A 20,054-nucleotide genomic window follows, 5' to 3' on the forward strand; every position below is an offset into this window, starting at 1 on the left:
ATCTTACTTTATATTTGTTAGTGATAGTTCTATTTTTTTTTTCTGTGTATTCGAAGGTATTGAAGAATGAGAGTGGTGATCATTAAAATTCAGAAGGCAATGGAATACATAGTGCATTTCACAGTTATTGAAAAGTAGCAAGAGTGAGAGTAAGAAAAATGAAAGGAAGAAAAGGAGGAAATGAAGGAGAAAGGAAATAAACATCAAGGGAAAGTAATTGATGAGCAACAGGAAGGAGGAAGACTGATGAGAACAACAAATAAAGAAATGCAATGTATAAGGAATAGGAATAAGGAATCAATGATGGCATGCTGAATAACTAAAAGAAAGTGAACACAAGATTGAATGATCAATCAGAGCTCTGGTTAAATACCTCCATAAAATGAAAGTTGAAACCTGATTGGCTACTGTTAGCAACAGCTCCAGTTGTGTGATAATTTTCCTTTCTGGAATGTTAGTACAGCGTTTGAGAAGGAAACCTATATTACTTTATACCTTTAGATCAGAGCATATTTCCTCAAACCTTATGATGCGTTTATCCTTCTGTTTATCCTTGCACATCCTTCACCTCTGGCAACAAAATAGACAAGTCCACATTGATTGTTAAAGAATTAATACAATTCCCTAATGAATTCTAAAAGAAAATTAATAATCTTGTCAATATTTTTGAGATATGCATGTTAGTAAGCTAACATGATCTTTCTAATATCTTTTATTGCTTTAAATACCTTCTGCCTACATTTTTGCTCACTTTATATTCACTTTGGAAGAGCAATTCAGCTTTGCAAGGGAACTGCGCCATAGTTTAGTAAATGTAGTGAAGATCTGCTGACTTACATTATCCAAGCATGTGCAAGCAAATATATATATATATATATATATATATATATATATATTTTTTTTTTTTTTTCCTTCCTTACATGTGATTTGATATTCTTTAAAAAGTGAAATGTCAACACATGCATTACGCTCTGGGGAAAATTCCCCTACAGAGTGCAATCTTTCTTGCACAGTCCATATGTCTTTAGTAAACCAACCACCCTCAGTAGTTTGTGATGAAGTTATAGCAAACAAGTAATGCACAAAATGCTCCTTTATATAAAAAGCCTACAAATCTCGCTGAAAGTCTGAGCTGGGTGTCGGTCCAGGAATGTGGGTGGATCCCAACCATATGGTTGTGATCTTTCCCCAGCCTGCATCGGCTCCTTGACATCAACCGACAGTTTTGGCTGTACTTCTCCTTTAAGTGTGGAGGTATTTTCACATCCATGAGGAGGAAAGAAGAGAAGGAGGACCTTTTTTTAATCTCTTTAGGGTCTGTTAAGTATACTGGAAGCAGTGGCGGAACTACCAGGGTCACAGCAGCCCTGGTGTTCCACATGGGGGGCCACAAACCAGCAGGAACATCGCTTCCATGCCAACTATTGGGGCCACGACACTGCCGCTGGTGCCCACAGATAACAGTGGGAGGTTTCACATCGGACACTGTACACATTAATGTCAGGACAGAGATCCCTCCCCCTACCTCCTCTCCCAGAAGCAGATCAGGCTCCCCCTGGGACTCGTTTACTCTTACTAAGAACATCCGAGAGGCAGAGCCTGCGTTGAAGTAATTGTATGAAGTAAGTCTCCCATTTGTTTCTGGGAGGGAAGGAGTGGTGCACAGTGGTGCGCAACCAGGAAGTTTGCAATCACCATGCTGGAACGCATTGCTTCTACAGAGGGGGAGACTCTGAAGCCGAATGTCAGGGTGCTGGGCCACATTAACAGTCTGCTGGCCGAGACGCTGGGCACCACCTCCTCCACTGCTGCCTTCAACCAGAGCCACCAGAGTCAAATGAGGGGCATCACCCTGGACCTGGGCCTGGGCTTCTTTTCCTTCACCATGCCCACCTCCCAACACCTGAGACACTGGAAAATGCTGTCTACAAATCCGCTCATTAGGATAATCATAGGTGGTTAGTGTACTCTGCAGGTAGAAGGAAGGGGGGGCACAGGTAAGCATAGTCCAAAAGAACACCACAGGACCCAGCATGGCCTGGTGGAGAACTACAAGCCCCAGCATGCCTTGGTAGAAAGCTACAAGTCCCAGTGACCTGATAGTGCAAGTACAAGTGCCAGTATACCGTAATAAAAAAAATACAAGTTGTTCTATATCAGGGAATGATGCCACTTGTAGTTCTTTATTAAGGTATACTAATGCCGCCTACACACGACCGAATTGTCCGGCGGACTTAGTCCGGCAAACAATCCGGCAAACAATCGGCCGGACTTTCTAACGAACGGACTTGGCCACACACGGATACTCCGAAAGTCCGGCGATTTCTAACGCGATGACATACAGCATGTACGATGGGACTAGAAAAAATAAGTTCAATAGCCAGTAGCCAATAGCTTCCTTCTCGTACTTGCTTCTGAGCATGCGTCATTCTTAGTCCGCCGGACTAGCACACTGATGAAAGGATTGTCCGCTGAAAGCCAAATCCGGCGGACACATTTTGAGTCAAAACTACTTTCTAAGTCCTCCGGACTTTACGATGAAAAAGTCAGCTGGAGCCCACACACGATCAAATTGTCCGCCGGACAATTCGGTCGTGTGTACGCAGCATAAGGTATACTTGCTCTTGTAGTTTTCTATCAGGTCATGCTGGGACTTGTAGTTTTTTTTAATCAGGTCATGCTGGGACTTGGAGTTCTCTATCAGGCCGTGCTTGGGCTTGTAGATGTTTATAGTACCTATACTAATGATCCTACTAAAAGTCTCAACGTGTTCCATCATCCTCTGATTGGCAGAGCCCACTGGGGCTACTAGTTCCTAAGCTAACAGCACATTGGAAATGTTATGTCCCTGTCTTTGTAGCACACTGGTACTGGTAGATCCTCCCTCCTGTCAGGGCTTACTGGGACTGGTGGTTTGCCAATCACCACCTGTTGGGGCACACTGGGACTGATAGTTTCACAGCTGTCAGTGCACACTGAGTTTGGTAGATCCTCAGCTGCTGGGGCACACCTATCTAGTCACATAGCAGCCTGGGAAATGTAGTAAGTGACTGATGGGTCACCCTGCTCAATGACTGCCCTGCCATACCGCTCAATGACTGCCCTGCCTCTGCCATACCACTCACTGACTGCCCTGCCCTACCGCTCACTGATTGCCCTGCCCTGCCCTGCCACACTGCTCACTAACTGCCCTGCCATGCTGCTCACTGACTGCCCTGCCATACTGCTCACTGACTACTCTGACATACTGCTCACTGACTGCCCTGACATACGACTCACTAAATACTCAGACATATTGCTCACTGACTGCCCTGACATACTGCTCAATGACTGCCCTGCCCTACCATACCGCTCACTGACTACTCTGACATGTTGCTCACCGACTGCCCTGCCATGCCATACTGCTCACTGACTATTCTGACATACAAACAGTGGGGTAATATGGCACACTCTGGATATGGCTATGTATTACTAACAGATGGGTATGGGGTAAGTTAATGAACTAGGTAATAAAACAAGTCCATATAAGTCAATAAGTTTATGTAAGGAAAACAATATGCTGGGAATGGCTTCTATAACCCAAACACGTAATCCTAGAGATGACTGTTTACGAAACTCTTTGAAATGTCGTGGGACACTGTGTTTGTCTGATTTCTTTTCTACAAAATTACGATGCTCACCAAACCATTTACAAGGAGTGCGTATAGTGCGACCTACATAAAACCGGGCGTATGGGCTCTAAATGATCCAAAGCCCTCAATTCAGACGAGTCCTCTATTGCCGAACTGGACCCCAAAGGGCTGGTGTCTAAATCATCACTACATTTCTTCAACGCTTGAATATTATATTTATGTTTCACAGTAATGTTTTTAATAAATCTATTTAGATCATGAAAGAGAGTGAAAGGATTGGGAGATGCCGAAGGAGCAAAGGTAAGGCCACGTGCCAACAGTGACTGTTTGGGTTTGGACAAAACATGATCAGATAGTGTCATGGTTTGGTTCAGACTAAGAGGCCAGCCACTTCCACCTGGTGGTTTTTATAACCTCTCCTCTAAGCATGGCTCCACCCCAGGCCCTATCAGGGAGCCCTATATTAACTTGTGCACTGCAGGCCATCAGGGCTGATAAACCATTGTGTATTCCTTTGTGTGTTAGCTTCCTGTTACCTGCCGTGTGCTCTTCTACTGTTTTCCGTTACTGACTTTGGCGTGTCTTGACTATCCATGTTTGCCTGTGATCCTGACCTTTTAGCGTGTCCCCCAACTATTCTTGTTTGCTTGTGGCCCCGACCTTGGCTTTGTCCCTCACCATCCCTATCCTCCTGTTGCCTACTGTGGGTGTGAGCTAGGGGACCCTGGGGGTCGCGACCTGGAGCCAGTTGCAGCCAAGTCCATCCTCACCACTTGAGGCTCTGGTGAACACCTGCTGGCTCTGAGACTCCGCGCCCCAGGGAATCTTACGCTCTAACCCCGGTGGGACCTGTCTCCCGTCCGCAACAGTCAGCCGTAGGGTCCACAACCTTGCGGTGAACTCCTGATCCCTATGGTGTGCATCTGTCACCTCGCCGCAAGGTGACCTGACAGATAGATTAAAGATCTTTATAGTCTGCATACTTTCACCCTCCTTTTTGTGTCTAGGTCTTCCCCCTCTCCTGCCTCTCCGGTGAGTTTTCTTTTGAGGCAGGCCAGGGGAAGGACCACTAAAAAAGAAGAGGTGGAAGATTGTAGTGTATCTGTTATACTAGAATTGAAGAGAACTATGAGGGGAGGTGACGAGTCTACTACAATGGAAATAGTGCTTGGCTAGGCATTTGTATTGTTTTGTACCTCCATAGAGGTCAAAGATGTAGTACTTGGGGTAGAAGTCCTGGAGTCAAGTACTACAGGGAACAAGGTTCCACATTCACTTCTAATTGGATGGTATTAGAAGCTGAAGCAGATATAGGACCAGAGGAATGATTAGTTTTGTTAATATTATTTCTAACTGGGTCTTTTGATTTGGTAAAAAGTGGGTCATGTATAGGGGAGCAGGAACAGTTGGTATGATTATTAGGTAAGGGAGAAGGCAATTTTGGTCTGGGATATGGGGGTGGTTTATGATCATTGCACTTCCCAGCTGGAGGATGAAATGGCATGTGAGGAAAAGGAAAAGAGGGCCTAGGTTCACAGTCCATGAGAGGAGTAAGACCCTTGTGCCTAAATCTACTACAATCCTCTTCATAAGAACCAAAGTGCTTTGTAATAGGTTTGGGTTTTTTCCAACAGGAAACCCTATTGGTACTGTTATCATCAAAATCTCTATGGATTTTTTGTAGTTTTGTCCTAATAAGGCAATCCTGTTGGAACTTTGTATTAAGTTTAAGTTTTCTAAACCAAGATGTGGGAAGAAGATTATATTGAATATCGCTTTGCTTAATAATAATTTCCATCCATTATTGGGTGCAGAACTCTGATATGGTAGACCACTCATGGGCTAATTCTGGACCCAAAAATGGGCATATTGTTTGATTTCTAAGAACTCTTGAAGTAATCTTATATATTAAATATAAGTCTAGGCGGGGGTCACTAAAGTAAAGGATTACACCTCACTAATAAGTTTGGACTTTTTATAAAAGGCTTTTTATTATTTATTTATTTATTTATTTTTCTCCCTAGGGGATGAGAGGGGGGAGAGACTGTGGATAATTTAATTTAATCATTTAAATTTCATTTTAATATTTTTAGATCTTTGGTACTATGAGATTGATCCAAGAACTATGTTGATTGTGGTGATTTTGTGTTTTGTTTTATGTATATGTATGTTAAGCCTGTTTAATAAGGTTTTGTGATGAAATGTCATGGAATGTTTTTATGTGAAAAATTCTTAAACAATATTGAAACATAAATATCTAGAAAAAACATATCCCACTATTGATGGTTAGCTGCATTAATGGTAAGCTGCATTAATGGTATCCTCTATTTTTCAAAACGTGGCGCATACATGTCTATATGTAGATCTGGGGACTGATATGGATGGATGGAAAAAACTGTTAGGAAAATTGGCATATAGTTCACCTAGAATAGTATATTTGGCTGATTCAATATGTTGTATTATTTTTATGGTTACGATATGACCAATGAAGCAAGGGTAGTACGTAATGACAACTGAAAAACAATATGTTAAAATAATTTTACAATAAAATACAATGATAAAGAAACTTGTAAAAACTGATTACAAATTATTAACATATATCTATAGTATTCTAACTAATAATAATTATTAGCCTGTATCCATATCTGCATATACTGTATAGGTGTACTTCCCTGACTATTCTGACATACTGCTCACTGACTGCCCTGCCTTACCATACTGCTCACTGACTACTCTGACATACTGGTACATAGGTATTCTGTAACCCTGTCCTAAGGTGACATAGCTAATTCTACTGGCATTCTTGCCAGCTGAATGTAAAAGGAACTAATCTGAAAAAACTGAATCCACTTTTATTCTTGGGTTTAAATATGCTTTAACTGTAACATTAGGATTTTGAATTTCTTTACTATCACTTTGCAAGTTTCTGCAGTATCAGGTAACTGGAAAGACATTAGTAGAGAAGTCACCAACCTATTATCCCTGTCTTATTAAAGCATATAAAAAGACCAAGCCTCCTTATTTGGATAAATGAGGGAATGTTTCAAACCCCTGTCAGTTTTTGTTTCTGTCTGTGTTCTATTGAGGCTTTTACTTTCTGTCCAAAAGACAAAAGAGTGGGAATATACCCTTAAACTGTTGTCATTGGAACAAATATCACTATTGAAAAAACTTCCCCTGTTTCAGCAACAACCATAAAATCATTTTATTTTGTGGTGATAATGGTCTCAAGAACTAATAAAGTGCTCCCACAAAAAAAGACAGATGTCATAACAATTTTCTGCTCTATATGAAATAAATTAAAACAATCTAGGATTTGAAACAGCTTTGACTGTAAGAAAAAAGTAGGCCAATGTCATTTTCTCCCCAGGGATATCTGTTGAAATTGCCTGCTGAGGATGGTGGCAGTCCATAGATACCTCAACTTTTGCCTGCCCCAGGCAATTTGAAGAGAATTCAATGATGATCATTTAAGGTTTCTAAATATCTTAGATTGATAAATATTTCACTTACTCATAAACATTTAATTATCACTTGTCTTGAGGTATAGTGCTGATCAGCCATATTTATTTTACAAATTATTTTTTATTAAGTTTTCTCATATGCAGAAGTACAAAACAGAGCCAATTGGGCATACCCTGGCTCACTGAAATACACATAAAACATAGAAATAAAACAAACAAAACAAACCCTTACTTTCTTGTAAATTCAGTTCAGAACAGGAGCAAAGTAAAATACAAAGATAACATGCTAACAAATCCAGTGTAATCTCCAAGGATACTAGTACTCTGCTCCAGGTCAGGTTCACACTCGTAGTGGACTGCAGCATTACACAATGCCATCATCACTACAGGGGACCACTATATGTAGTATTAGTAAGCTACAGTATATCTGACTTGAGGGATTTGCCTCGAGGGAGACGTTGGTGGAAGCTAAGTTGAACCAAATATACCAAACCTTTGTGAATTTTTTGGGAAAAGCCTTGAACGTATACGTAAATTTATATAATTAAAAGTCGCGTTGACTAAATGCTTCCAGAAATCAAATGCAGGGGCCATAGGAGATTTCAACTTCAGAATTATACTGTAGATTTCCTGGCGTAAAATAAGAGATGGCATAGCAGGGTTCTGTGTGCTCTGGTAGGTTTATCCATACACAAAATACAAATTGTGTTTGAATAAGCCTACTTGGATAAAATTGGGGCAGTGGTCAAATTGAAAATAAAGTGTGTAAGCTCTGCCCAAAATGCATGAATCAAAAAACATTTCCAAAACATATGGGCAAAGTCAGCCGAAGTGGCTGTGCATCTCCAACGTCCCAATGACACAGAAGAGTATATTCTATGTAACCATTGGGGGTAAAATATATCCTGTGAAATACTTTGAATTGAATCAACTGGTCTTTAGCATAGACCAGCTGTAGCATGGGATATGCCCTTATTCCCTCTCAATTCTCTCCATTCTTCTAGCACTAGCGAGGTGTTAGCATTGTCAGACATTAACCAGTTGTGGGCTTGTGAGAGGAGGGAAGAAATAAAGTAAGAATACAGATCAGGACAAGTAGGTCTGCCTTGCATTCAGGGCCATTGAAGTACAGCTAATCAGAAATAAGGATGGAGGGAGCCCCATAAAAAGGCTGCTACAGATGAGTTATATTGCCTAAAGCTGTGGTCATCAACCCTGTCCTCAGGGCCCACTAACAGGCCAGGTTTTATGTATTAACGTGGAGAGATGCAGAGTAGAATACTGCAATCACTGAGCAGCAAATTATATGACCTGTGATGTATTTCAGTTATCTTGCAAACCTGGCCTGTTAGTGGGCCCTGAGGACAGGGTTGATGACTACTGGTCTAAAGTGCTTACGTAGGATCCAGGCTGGAGGGTGTCTTAGTATATACAATAGAGCAGGTAGGAATTTTATTTTTCCCCAGTTTTTTCGCCAAGGCAAAGAAATCGAAATGCAGAACTCAGAAACAAGAGGGGGGGGGGGGGTCATGGACCCCCACATCTAAGGGAGGAATTTTAGATTTGTCCTGATTCACTTTCACACCTGACAGATTAGTGAAAAAGCAAATAAGTCTAAAGGCCTCCTTAATGGAAGGTCCCAGATCTGTGATGTATTCCATTGTTAAAGCAAAAAAAGCCAGGGAAAGGTTTGCACCCTGTCTCGTTCCCTACCTGATAGGGAATTGGGAGGAAAGTTCACCACCCAGCTAAATCTGTGCTCTAGGAGATTTGTACAGTATCTCAATCCACTTACAAAAACTCAGTCAGAAACCCATGGCTTCTAATACGGTGAACATATAAACCGAATTACCCTAGTCAATTGCTTTATCTATATCCACTGTGACCAGCACCCATGTAGAAGAATTATTGGGGGGAGTTGGAGATGTGTGACACCCTGTGAACATTGATATCTGTTGATCTGCCAGGCATAAAGCCAGTTTGATCAATGCTAACCAAAGAGGGAAGCGCTTTCATTAGTCTAGTAGCAAGAACATTGTTCAGTATTTTCAAATCATAGGCCAGTAACAAAAAAACCTTATAGGAGGCACATCATTTCAGTTCCTTACCTGGTAGAGATATTAATACAATATATGCTTGATACATGGAGGGAGGTAAAGTTAGGAAATCCATATACTCAATATACAATTCATGTCATCTAAATGCAAGACCCCTTGCATGCTGCTTGTACCATTCCACCAGTAGGCCATTAGGCCCCTGAGCTTTGTTGTTTTGAAACAAATGCATAGTGGCCTCAATTTCAATGACAGAGATCTCCTTGTCCAACATACTAGCCTCTGCCTCTGTTAAGGAGGGTCAAGATCTTGGCATGTTCCCAGCAAATTGGTGACTGGGGGAGAAGATAGCAAACTATATAAAATGTTGTAGTATATCTGGAATACCTTAAGCATTTCTAAAGGATAAAAAGCCATTACTTAATTTGGGGAGACAATCTCAGAGATCACCATTTGAAGGCAAGATTCAGTCATCAAATTTGCTAGGAGACTGCCATTTTTTTCCTGTACTAAAAAAACTTATCTGCCAAGGACTTAGCATCAGTATGAGTGAGAGAGGTGAAATGCAAGGAAAGATTTTTTTCAAGGATGTGCAAGAGCAGTTGGGATACATATTGTTTTCTCGCAGTTTCCTCGAACACAGGCCTTAAACGACCAAGGGGGAAGTAGAGTGCTCATTATGTTTCCCAATGCAGTGTGACCTTATTGGACGTGCGTTCCTGGACCTTTTCATTGTAAATCCACTTAGAGGCTAGTTGCTAGCAACCTGGATTCCTCCAAACCCCAGCATCCACAGCTATTTCAAGTGGAGAATGATCAGCTAGACCAGCGGGTAAGTATGAAGCAGCACCAATAAAGGCTATGACTAGGTCACTATCAAGTCGATCCAGGATTCAGATATGTGCATGTCGGAGACATGAGAAAAAAAACTCTCTCAGTGAGGTGCCTGAAATGCCACATTTCAGTAAAATAAGAGCTCAAGCCCAGTGTATTAGTTCTGTATTGAAAACACGCTATGGGTTGGAGATGTCGAAGGCTGTGTCCAGAATGTTGTTGAAATCCCCAGCTATAATGATTCTGGAAATTTAAAAGGGGCCATAACTTCCATAGAAAGTGTATAAAATAGATTGAATAACGGGTGGTGTGACATAGACATTCACAAAAACATACTGGCGGGGCACGAATATGCAGGAAGAACGTGAGAACATACTGTATAACACCTTATAGAGAAAAGATTTGTTTAGGAGAATGGCAACTCCCCTTGCATAAATAGAATAAGTAGCATGGAAGGCCTGTTGAATCTAGGATCAACGAAAGATTAGGATCTTACTGGTGGGTCTCTTATAGAAAAAGAATAGGGGGTTTATGAATGTTGAGAAATTTGAACATGAGGGATTTATTGAAATAGTTTTTGAAGCGCTGCATATTCCATGATAGTAATTTAATTCATTCTATAAAACAACCAATTCAGTTTAAAATAGAAATGAAAGGCAAAATAATTTTGTATAATTTTGTATAGATGTAAAAAAAACAAAAAAACATTTTTTCTCTTGGTTCTTAGCTGCATAAGAGCTGGGAGGAGGAGAAGCAGCAGCACACTGATCTCGCCAGTGAATGACTGTGTAGCGGGGGCTTGTTAAAACGAGTCTGATTATTGGTAGAGAGCACACTAAGTTTCCAGTTTAGCTAGAGAACTGACCACGTTGTGCTCTCCTGTTTAATGTGGTCAGTTTTTAATAGGAAAGCAAGGGGGCTATCAGGAACACCAGGGGAACCAATACAAAGAGAACAGGATACTTTCTCTAGGAAGTACATGGCACAGCAGGCACATATCAGGAATATGAAGTGTTGGGTAGGGATGAGCTTCGTGAACATCGGCTGTTCGCCCGTTCGGCGAATTCCGAACATTATGGGCCGTTCGCGTCAAATTCGTGTGGCGCTCACGGCCCACAATGCACTGCGTCATCGCAGTGCATTGCTGGCTCATGATTGGCCAAGCATGCACTGTGACCCCGCATGCTTCGCCAATCACAGCGCCAGCAGTGAGGAGAGCCATGATTGGCCACAGGCAGGATGCCTGTGGCCAATCATAGCTCAGGCTGTGTAGTACACGCCCCACACTATATAAGGCCACCAGCGCGGCGGCCTTGTGTAGTGTGTTGGCGTCTGAAGCAGTTAGTGGGTGTTCTGTGTACCTTCAACACAGTACACACCGATCGTTATCGGCCGATTTTCGATCTTGCTCTTCTGTAGTGGTTGTTGTCTGCGTGCCCTGACCGCAGTATACACCGCTATATTCACCTCACCTATATAGCTAGTGATCTATCTTTTATAATAGAGCTTGCAGTCAGTAGTGTTAGGAGCTTGTGCGTGCTGTCTGCGTGCTCTGTACCCAGTACACACCGCTATATCCACCTACATAGCTCTTCTCTATTTGAGCCCACTTGCCATCTGCAGGAGTTATTGGAAGTTGTGTGTGCCTCCAGCACAGCACAGTATACATCTGTATATACCCCTTTATCTCTGGTGTTCTATAATAAAGGCATCTGCAGGAGTTAGTGGGTTTTTTGTGCCTCCAGCACAATATACACCTGTATCTACCCTTTATTGCTGTTCTCTAATAGAGCCATCTGTAGGGCTTAGTGGGTGTTGTGTGACTCCATTACAGTATACCCCTTTATCTCTGGTGTTCTATAATAAAGGCATCTGCAGGAGTTAGTGGGTGTTGTGTGCCTCCAGCACAATATACACTACCCAACTGCTGTTTTACCCAACTCCCTTCAGGCCATTACCATGTCTGGAAGGCCAGCAAGGAGAGGCAGACAGGCGCGAGCCGATAAAAGAGGGCAAGCAGGCTCTGTGTCTAGAGACAACAGTGCTGGTCGTGGACGCGGTGCATTGTCATCAGCACGTGGCCATGGGACACGCTTGTCCTTCTTTTCGGCAGCTGGACATGCTGAACCGCAACATGCCAACGACTTGGTAGAGTGGATGACCAAGCCCTCTTCATCCTCCTCATCCTCTCTCACCCAGTCTCAGGGTACTAGCAAAGCAGCTGCCAACGCATCGTCTTCCCTCCTCTCAATGTCATCATCAGTGACTCCTTCCCTAGACCCACCACGTCCTCCTGAGGAGTCTCCTGAACTCTTTGAGCACAGTGTTGGGTACATGCTCCAGGAGGATGCCCAGTGTTTTGTAGGCTCTGATGATGAAACTCAGCTAGAGGAAGGCAGTAGCGTGAATGCAGAGAGAGGGGATGCTCAAGAAGGACAGCAATCTGGCAGTCATGTTCCACAAGCTGCAGCATATTGCCAGGTTTGCTACAGCGATGAAGAGGGAGGGGATGATGAGGGCACTGACTCCACGTTGGTGCCTGGTAGGAGAGAGGAGGAGGAGGAGGAGGAGGAGGCACATGTCCAACGAGGCAGGATGCCCTCCGGGGCCAGCTTAGGGGCAGCACACCGACTGAATCACACCGCAGAGCTCCACCTGTGCAGGGCGCTGCCTCTGCGCGTTATTCTAAAAGTTCTTTGGTGTGGGCCTTTTTTGAGACATGTGCATCAGATCGCACCGCTGCTATTTGCAACATATGTCTCAAGCGTATCTCACGTGGCCAAAACATCAGCCGCTTGGGCACCACATGCTTGACCAGACATATGTTGACCTGCCATGCAGCTCGTTGGCAAGCGTACCTCAAAGACCCACACCAAAGAACAAAGCGGACCTCTCCTTGCTCCTCATCAGCTGTCATCTCCAACCCCACTAGACCTTCAGTCCTCTCTGAAACCTGCTCTGAGAGGAATGAAGGTGTAGAATTAGGTGTGTCACAGCCAAGTGCTTCTGGGCACTCTGCTAGCAGTACACCCACGTCCGATTATAGCAGGCAAATGTCCCTGCCCCAGCTGCTGGACCGGCGAAAGAAGTTCACTCCCAGCCATCCACATGCCCAGCGGTTGAATGCTAGCTTGGCTAAATTGCTAGCACTTCAACTGCTGCCTTTTCAGTTGGTAGACTCGGCCCCCTTCCGTGAGTTTGTACAATGTGCGGTTCCTCAGTGGCAGGTCCCCAAACGCCACTTTTTCTCACAGAAGGCGATTCCGGCTATCTACCGGCATGTGGAAGGCAATGTCCTTGCCTCGCTGGACAGGGCGGTCAGCGGTAAGGTGCATATTACCGCTCACTCATGGTCCAGCAGGCATGGACAGGGACGTTACCTGTCTTTCACGGCCCATTGGGTCACTCTTCTGGCAGCTGGGAAGGATGCAGGACAGGGTGCAGTAGTGTTGGAGGTTGTTCCGCCACCACGCCCCCAAAATGCTACTATTGGTTGTGACACACCTCTCTCCTCCACCCCCTCCTCTTCTTCTTCCTCCATGGCCTCTTCCAGTTCTCTGTCCTCAGAACCAGTGGTGCTCCGTAGGCGTTCCAGGGGCTACGCAAGTACGCAGGCAAAACGATGCTATGCCGTGCTTGCGCTGGTTTGTTTGGGGGACAGGAGCCACACTGGGGTGGATGTTTTGTCAGCTCTGCAGGGGCAGGCCGAGACCAGCTTAAGCCAGGAATGTTGGTTTGTGACAATGGCACCAACCTCCTCTCCGCCTCCTACAGGGAGAACTGACCCATGTGCCCTGTGTAGCTCACGTCCTTAACCTGGTGGTGCAGCGGTTCTTGGGCAGGTACCCCGGCTTACAGGATGTCCTGAAGCAGGCCAGGAAAGTCTGTGTGCATTTCCGCCGATCATTTAATGCCTGTGCTCGGCTGGCTGAGCTCCAAAAGGAGTTGAACCTGCCCAAGAACTGCCTTATATGTGACATGCCCACCAGGTGGAACTCAACGTTGGCCATGCTGCAGCGGCTGCACACGCAGCAGAGGGCCATCAATGAGTACCTGTGCGACTACGGCACCAGGACAGGGTCAGGGGAGCTCGGTTTTTTCTCACCACGCCAGTGGGGCATGATCAGGGATGCATGCACTGTCCTGTCACCGTTTGAGGAGGCCACAAGGATGGTGAGCAGTGACAGTGCATGCATCAGTGACACTGTACCTCTTGTCCACCTCTTGGAGCATACGCTGCGTGGAATAATGGACAGGGCACTTGAGGCAGAACAGAGGCAGGAAGAGGAGGACTTCCTTGCCTCTCAAGGCCCCCTTTATCCAGACAGTGTTCCTGCTGTGCCACCCATCACACAGGAAGAGGATGAGGAGAAGGAAGAGGAGGAGGAGGATGATTGTGTCAGCATGGAGGTGGAGGCTGGCACTCAGCATCAGCAGCAGCAGTCTTGTAGGGATGATTTACAGTCCCAAGAAACACGTGGACTTGTACGTGGCTGGGAGGAGGTAGCTGCGGATCATGTGACCCAGAGGACTCCGGACCGAATGCCTCAGCTAACCTACGCTGCATGGCCTCCCTGATCCTGCAAAGCCTGCGGAAGGATCCTTGTATTCTTCGGATCAAGGAGAGGGACCATTACTGGCTGGCCCCTCTCCTTGATCCACGGTACAAGGGTAAGGTTGCCGACCTTATCTTGCCATCGCAGAGGGAGTAGAGGATGAGACATCTCCGGGAGGCCTTGCAGAAAGGTCTGTGCAACGCGTTCCCAGAGACTGGGAGGTTACAAACTCCTGGTCCTGGACAACGTGTTGCTGAGGCATCGGTCAGAAGGAGCGGTGGAGAAGGTGGCCGTCTGACTGATGCTTTCAGACAATTTTTTAGTCCGCAGCCCCAAGGTATGATTGGTTCCAGCAACCATCGCCAGCGTCTGATTTACATGGTGCAGGAATACCTAGGGGCAAGGTCAGACTTGGACACCTTTCCCACCGAAAATCTTCTGGCTTACTGGGTCTTGAGGATGGATCACTGGCCAGAGCTTGCACAGTATGCAATTGAGCTACTGGCCTGTCCTGCATACAGCGTTCTTTCGGAACGCACCTTCAGTGCTGCTGGTGGCTTTGTTACCGATCACAGGGTGCGCCTGTCCACCGAATCAGTTGATCGACTGACCTTCATCAAGATGAATCAGTCTTGGATCACCCACAGCTACCAAGCACCTGAAGCTGATGTAACAGAATAATTTTTTTGGAAATATCACATCTCTTCAAGACTGCCTATGCTGATGCTGAGTGACTGTCCTGTTATGTTGATTGTCTATCATCTTCCTCCTCTGCTGATATGTTGGAAGAACATTTCTGGTTCTGGGTGAGGCCATCAGCCCAATTTTTCTGCCCCTGTTTAACAGGGGCGTTTAATTACAATTTTTGATGCAATGTTTGCAGCAGGGCTAATTCCTGCAATAAAAATAGAGTATATGGGAGAGGTTGCAGTGTGGTGGCACCAGCACCAGTGCCTAAGGCCCAATTTTTCTGCCCCTGTTTAACAGGGGCGTTTAAGTACAATTTTTGATGCAATGCTTTGCAGCAGGGCTAATTCCTGCAATAAAACTAGAGTATATGGGAGAGGTTGCAGTATGGTGGCACCAGCACCAGTGCCTAAGGCCCAATTTTTCTGCCCCTGTTTAACAGGGGCGTTTAAGTACAATTTTTGATGCAATGCTTTGCAGCAGGGCTAATTCCTGCAATAAAACTAGAGTATATGGGAGAGGTTGCAGTGTCGTGGCACCAGCACCAGTGCCTAAGGCCCAATTTTTCTGCCCCTGTTTAACAGGGACATGTAATTACAATTCTTGATATAATATTTCACAGGAGGGCCCGTTCCTGTGCCCACCCAGAGTAACTGTGAGGACTTATAGTGTTGTGGCACCAGCACCACAACCACCAAAGGTCAATTTTTCTACCACTGTTCAACAATGGCATGTAATTACAATTCTTGATATAATCGTTCACAGCAGGGCGCTCCAGCGCCCACCAAGAGTCACTTTCAGGGCTTACAATGTTGTGGCAAAACCAACACCTTGTTCTGCCAGTTCTGCAGAGCATATAGGGCAGACCCCTACTTTCAAACATCCAACTTACAACAAACATCTCCTACTTGCAAACGGAAGGAGACAACAGCAAGTGAGATGAAAAAAGATGGACGACAAAACAAATTATACAGGAGTGATAACCCTTCCCTATGTTTTCCAAAAAGTTTAAAAATAGTTTTTTTGACTGGAGCTACACTTTAAAAATGTACCAGTTGAAAATTACAAACAGATTCAACTTAACACAACAAACCTACACAGTCCCTGTCTTGTTTGCACCGCCTGTATACTGCTGTTCTGAGTATATAGGGCCTGGGGGCCACACGCATTTCCTTTTTTTAATATGGGTACGGGGTTCCCCTTAATATGCGTACAAGACCCAAATGGGGCTGGTAATGGGCAGGGAGGGCTACCCATGCCATTTTTCTCAATGATTTTCAACCATATTGCAGGAACCAGATATAACATTAAAACCGCAAGCAGTTTTCAATGATGTTATTTTCGTTTAATGTCATTTTGTGAAGGGACTGTTCTAAACACGGGAAACACGTGGCACTTCACAGGCATACTACAGACACCCCCCAGGCACCATATTTAAAGGAATATTCCACTTTTTTTTTTCCACTTTAATCGTCATTAAAATCAGTGCTCCCACCAAAACGGCCATTTTTAAAAACATTTTAGGCATTGACCCATGTCCCCTGGGCCAGGAGCCAGGTCCCCAAACCCTTTTTAGGACAGTATCTTGCATATTAGCCGTTAAAATTAGCACTTTTAATTTCGAACGTTCAAGTCCTTCAATGGGGTTCTAAAGTTCGTATGAATTTGGGGTCCGTTTGAAAGTTCTGGTGCGAACCGAACCAGGGGGTGTTCGGCTCATCCCTAGTGTTGGGGTAACAAACGCTTTGAACTCCATAATCTAGCAGGAGGGAGAAAATCAGGAAACGGATGTAAAGGTTGCAAGATTTGGTGGTGTGAACAAGAGGAGTTGCCATTTCCAACAGAAAAACAAAATAAGGAGATGCATGTAAACACATTTGCAAGATAAGGATAAGTGAAAACTGAGTTTGGCAGTATAAAACTAGCATAGAGAACTCCTTACTGACTAGTAAACATACTAACTTAACTAGCTAGTTTTTTACCCATACATATAACTGGAAGCCCTTCACTTCAATTGAAAGTTCTAATCCTGAGATGGGACAGCTCAAGCCAGTCTATGAGTCCTTCCACAGTAGAAAGACAGGCTTAGGGACTGGGGAGTAAGAAGGCACCTTGGTGTCTGCATGGACAGGCTCCTGGGCAGTATTGCAAGTGGATGGCAACAAAATCATTTTAGACAACAGGCGCAAAAACTCCCATAGAATAGGAGGAGTGACAGGATAGTGTCCGGTACTAGTAGAGACAGAAAGCAACAAGGTGTATTAGCAGCCTAAGCATTCCAAACCAAAGTAAATTGGCGACCATAAACAGAGCAAAAAATATATAAAGTGCTCCACGTGCACAGAGTAGAAAAAATGGGAACATAGAAGCCCAGGATTACAAGATGGTAGTCAAATAAGGAGCAAACTACCCTGTCTGCATGTGCAGGTCTTACCGAAGCAAGAAGAGTCAGAAGTCATCTTCTCAGGTTTATCAAAGAATCTCACAGTACCAGCATATTGTACACAACTAAGAGATATCAGGCTGTCTGGCATCTGTAAAGGTTTTTGTCTTCCTCTGAAGTCATGCTGAGAAGTCTGGAAACAAAAGTATGGAGGAATTGCCATAGGAGGCGGTCGAATGTTTCCTTGCTTTCGAAAGGATCTTGTCTCGGTCCCAAAAGTTGAAAAAATCACACCAAAAAGTCACACAGAGCGTTTCCTGGGACATAACGCGAGGCCAGGAGACCTGTGTACTTTTTCCACTACATAAAGAGGTTTTTAAAGAGTGATTATGTTGGGTGCTCCCCTTTGGTCCCCTTCTGGAGACTGAGGACGCAGACGATATTGCGGCATAACCTATTTTCAGCATTGTCAGGCTTAGCCATGACATGGAATTTTATAGATCAGCAACTCCTATCCTCATATTGATTAGTGGTTTCAAATTAATAACTACTGCAGTAGGAAACGGATACAAAAGATACACGCCGCATGTTTCCAAATAACTGTTCTGCTTTATTATGACGCAATTGAAGGTTTTTATACACATGATTATGTAGGTATCACATTAATATTACAAGGATATCCTGCTGAACTGGAGGAAGACCAGTCAAAGCAAGGCAGGATATCACAGGATCAAGGAAGGATTGCAAGTGCTCCACTCAGACACATCGTCACTCTACATTCGGCCATGCCCCCATGATGCTTTGTTTTCTTTATTAACTTGGTTGCTCTTCTTAGATAATTGGATAACTAATGGGGTGTCTTCCCAAAAGATTTTAAATCAGTTGGATCATGCAGCATGATTTGACTAAAAAGGGTCTTTAAGATTTGATCTGCATTTTTCACTATTGTTTTCTGATTTGTGAAAAATTTCCATCAAACAGCAGAAAAGGCATCTGTGGGGATCATTGGGTAGCAACACCTGAGTTCTTTTTTTTTTTTTTTTTGAAGAGGCTTGCCAAGTAAGAGATACATAGAGTTTTCCACACTTGGGGAACTTTAAGAACTGTGTTCCTCTGGGACTTTCAATAACCCTGAGAACTTCAAATAGACTTTCTGTTAGAAAGTTTGTTAAGAAGCAAGTAGGTGCATTAACCAACTGCAAGTAATAATATTCCAATTGAAGTAAGTGCCTTATCTGCTTTATAAAATGCTATATGATTTCACATATAAAAAGTATACAGTAAAAGTTACTAAGCATGCAAATAAATTAATTATTATTGTATCCAGTGGTGTTAAAAAGATAATTTGTGGAGTGAGTGGAAAGTCAAGTGATCAGTGGTTTATGGAAAGGATGACTGACCGATGCAGAGTGATGAGGCTACATACTGTAAGTGAAGCCACATCATAAAAGTGAAAGATGCCAGGGGGCGTGTCCAGCTAGGAGAGTGGATGGCTGCTTTCTAATACAGCTCCTCTCCACAACGGGCCAACAGAGACATACAGAGCGATTAGAAGCCTCGTTCCAACACGCGAGTGGCACTACAGGACATAGCGGACCCCTGTGATGGCATCCCGCAAAAGAAAGGATGTGAGGAGACTGGGGAAAATGCCCGACTTATTTGCCTCGCAACGCCCCTATGTAGAGCAAGATGGTGATGGCAAGTGGTGGGGGAACACACGTGGCTCACAGCGCGGCACGCTTCCAGCCTCCCACTCCGGCCACAACAACACCAGACAGAACAAGGAGTTCGCCTCATCACCTCCATCAGCCTCATCCAGCCCAGCTAAGAGCAAACAGAGGATGCAGGACACGCCAGGAGCGGATGATCTGGAGGTAAGCTTGAACTCATCCCTAGGCAACACCAGGGAATTGCAGGATTCCATAGCAAAATTTCCCAACCCCTAACAAGCCGGTCATGGACACGACATTGAAAGACATGTTAGTCTCTCCAAGATCTACTCTGCATGCAGATTATATGGCATTAACCAGCCAATTTAAATCTGAAATTTCTGCAGTCATTAAGCGGGTGTCCCACGTGGAGACAAAGATGGGCGAATTCGCCTCAACTTTCAATGAACTAGTCGATGCCCACAATGACAGGGATAACGAGACACTACTGATACAACAAAAGCTGGCAAATTTAGAAGACAGGTCGAGGAGGAATAATATGAAAATAAGGGGGATCCCTGAGACAATCAAACCTCCTGACCTAAAAGAGTACTTTGTGAGCGTTATGAAGGCAGTTCTTCTGGATGCACCTTTGGAAGATCTTAAAGTAGATCGCATTCACAGGCTTCCCAAACCAAAACATATTGCCTCTCACTTGCTCAGGGACACTATAGTCCGAATACATTTTTCCACCCTAAAGACCAATTCATGGCGGTTCGGCACCATGACAACTTA

The sequence above is a fragment of the Lithobates pipiens genome, unplaced genomic scaffold (genome assembly GCF_037356315.1).
Source record: "Lithobates pipiens isolate NorthernLeopardFrog02 unplaced genomic scaffold, aLitPip1_a1.2 Scaffold_13, whole genome shotgun sequence".
Taxonomy (NCBI): Eukaryota; Metazoa; Chordata; class Amphibia; order Anura; family Ranidae; genus Lithobates; species Lithobates pipiens.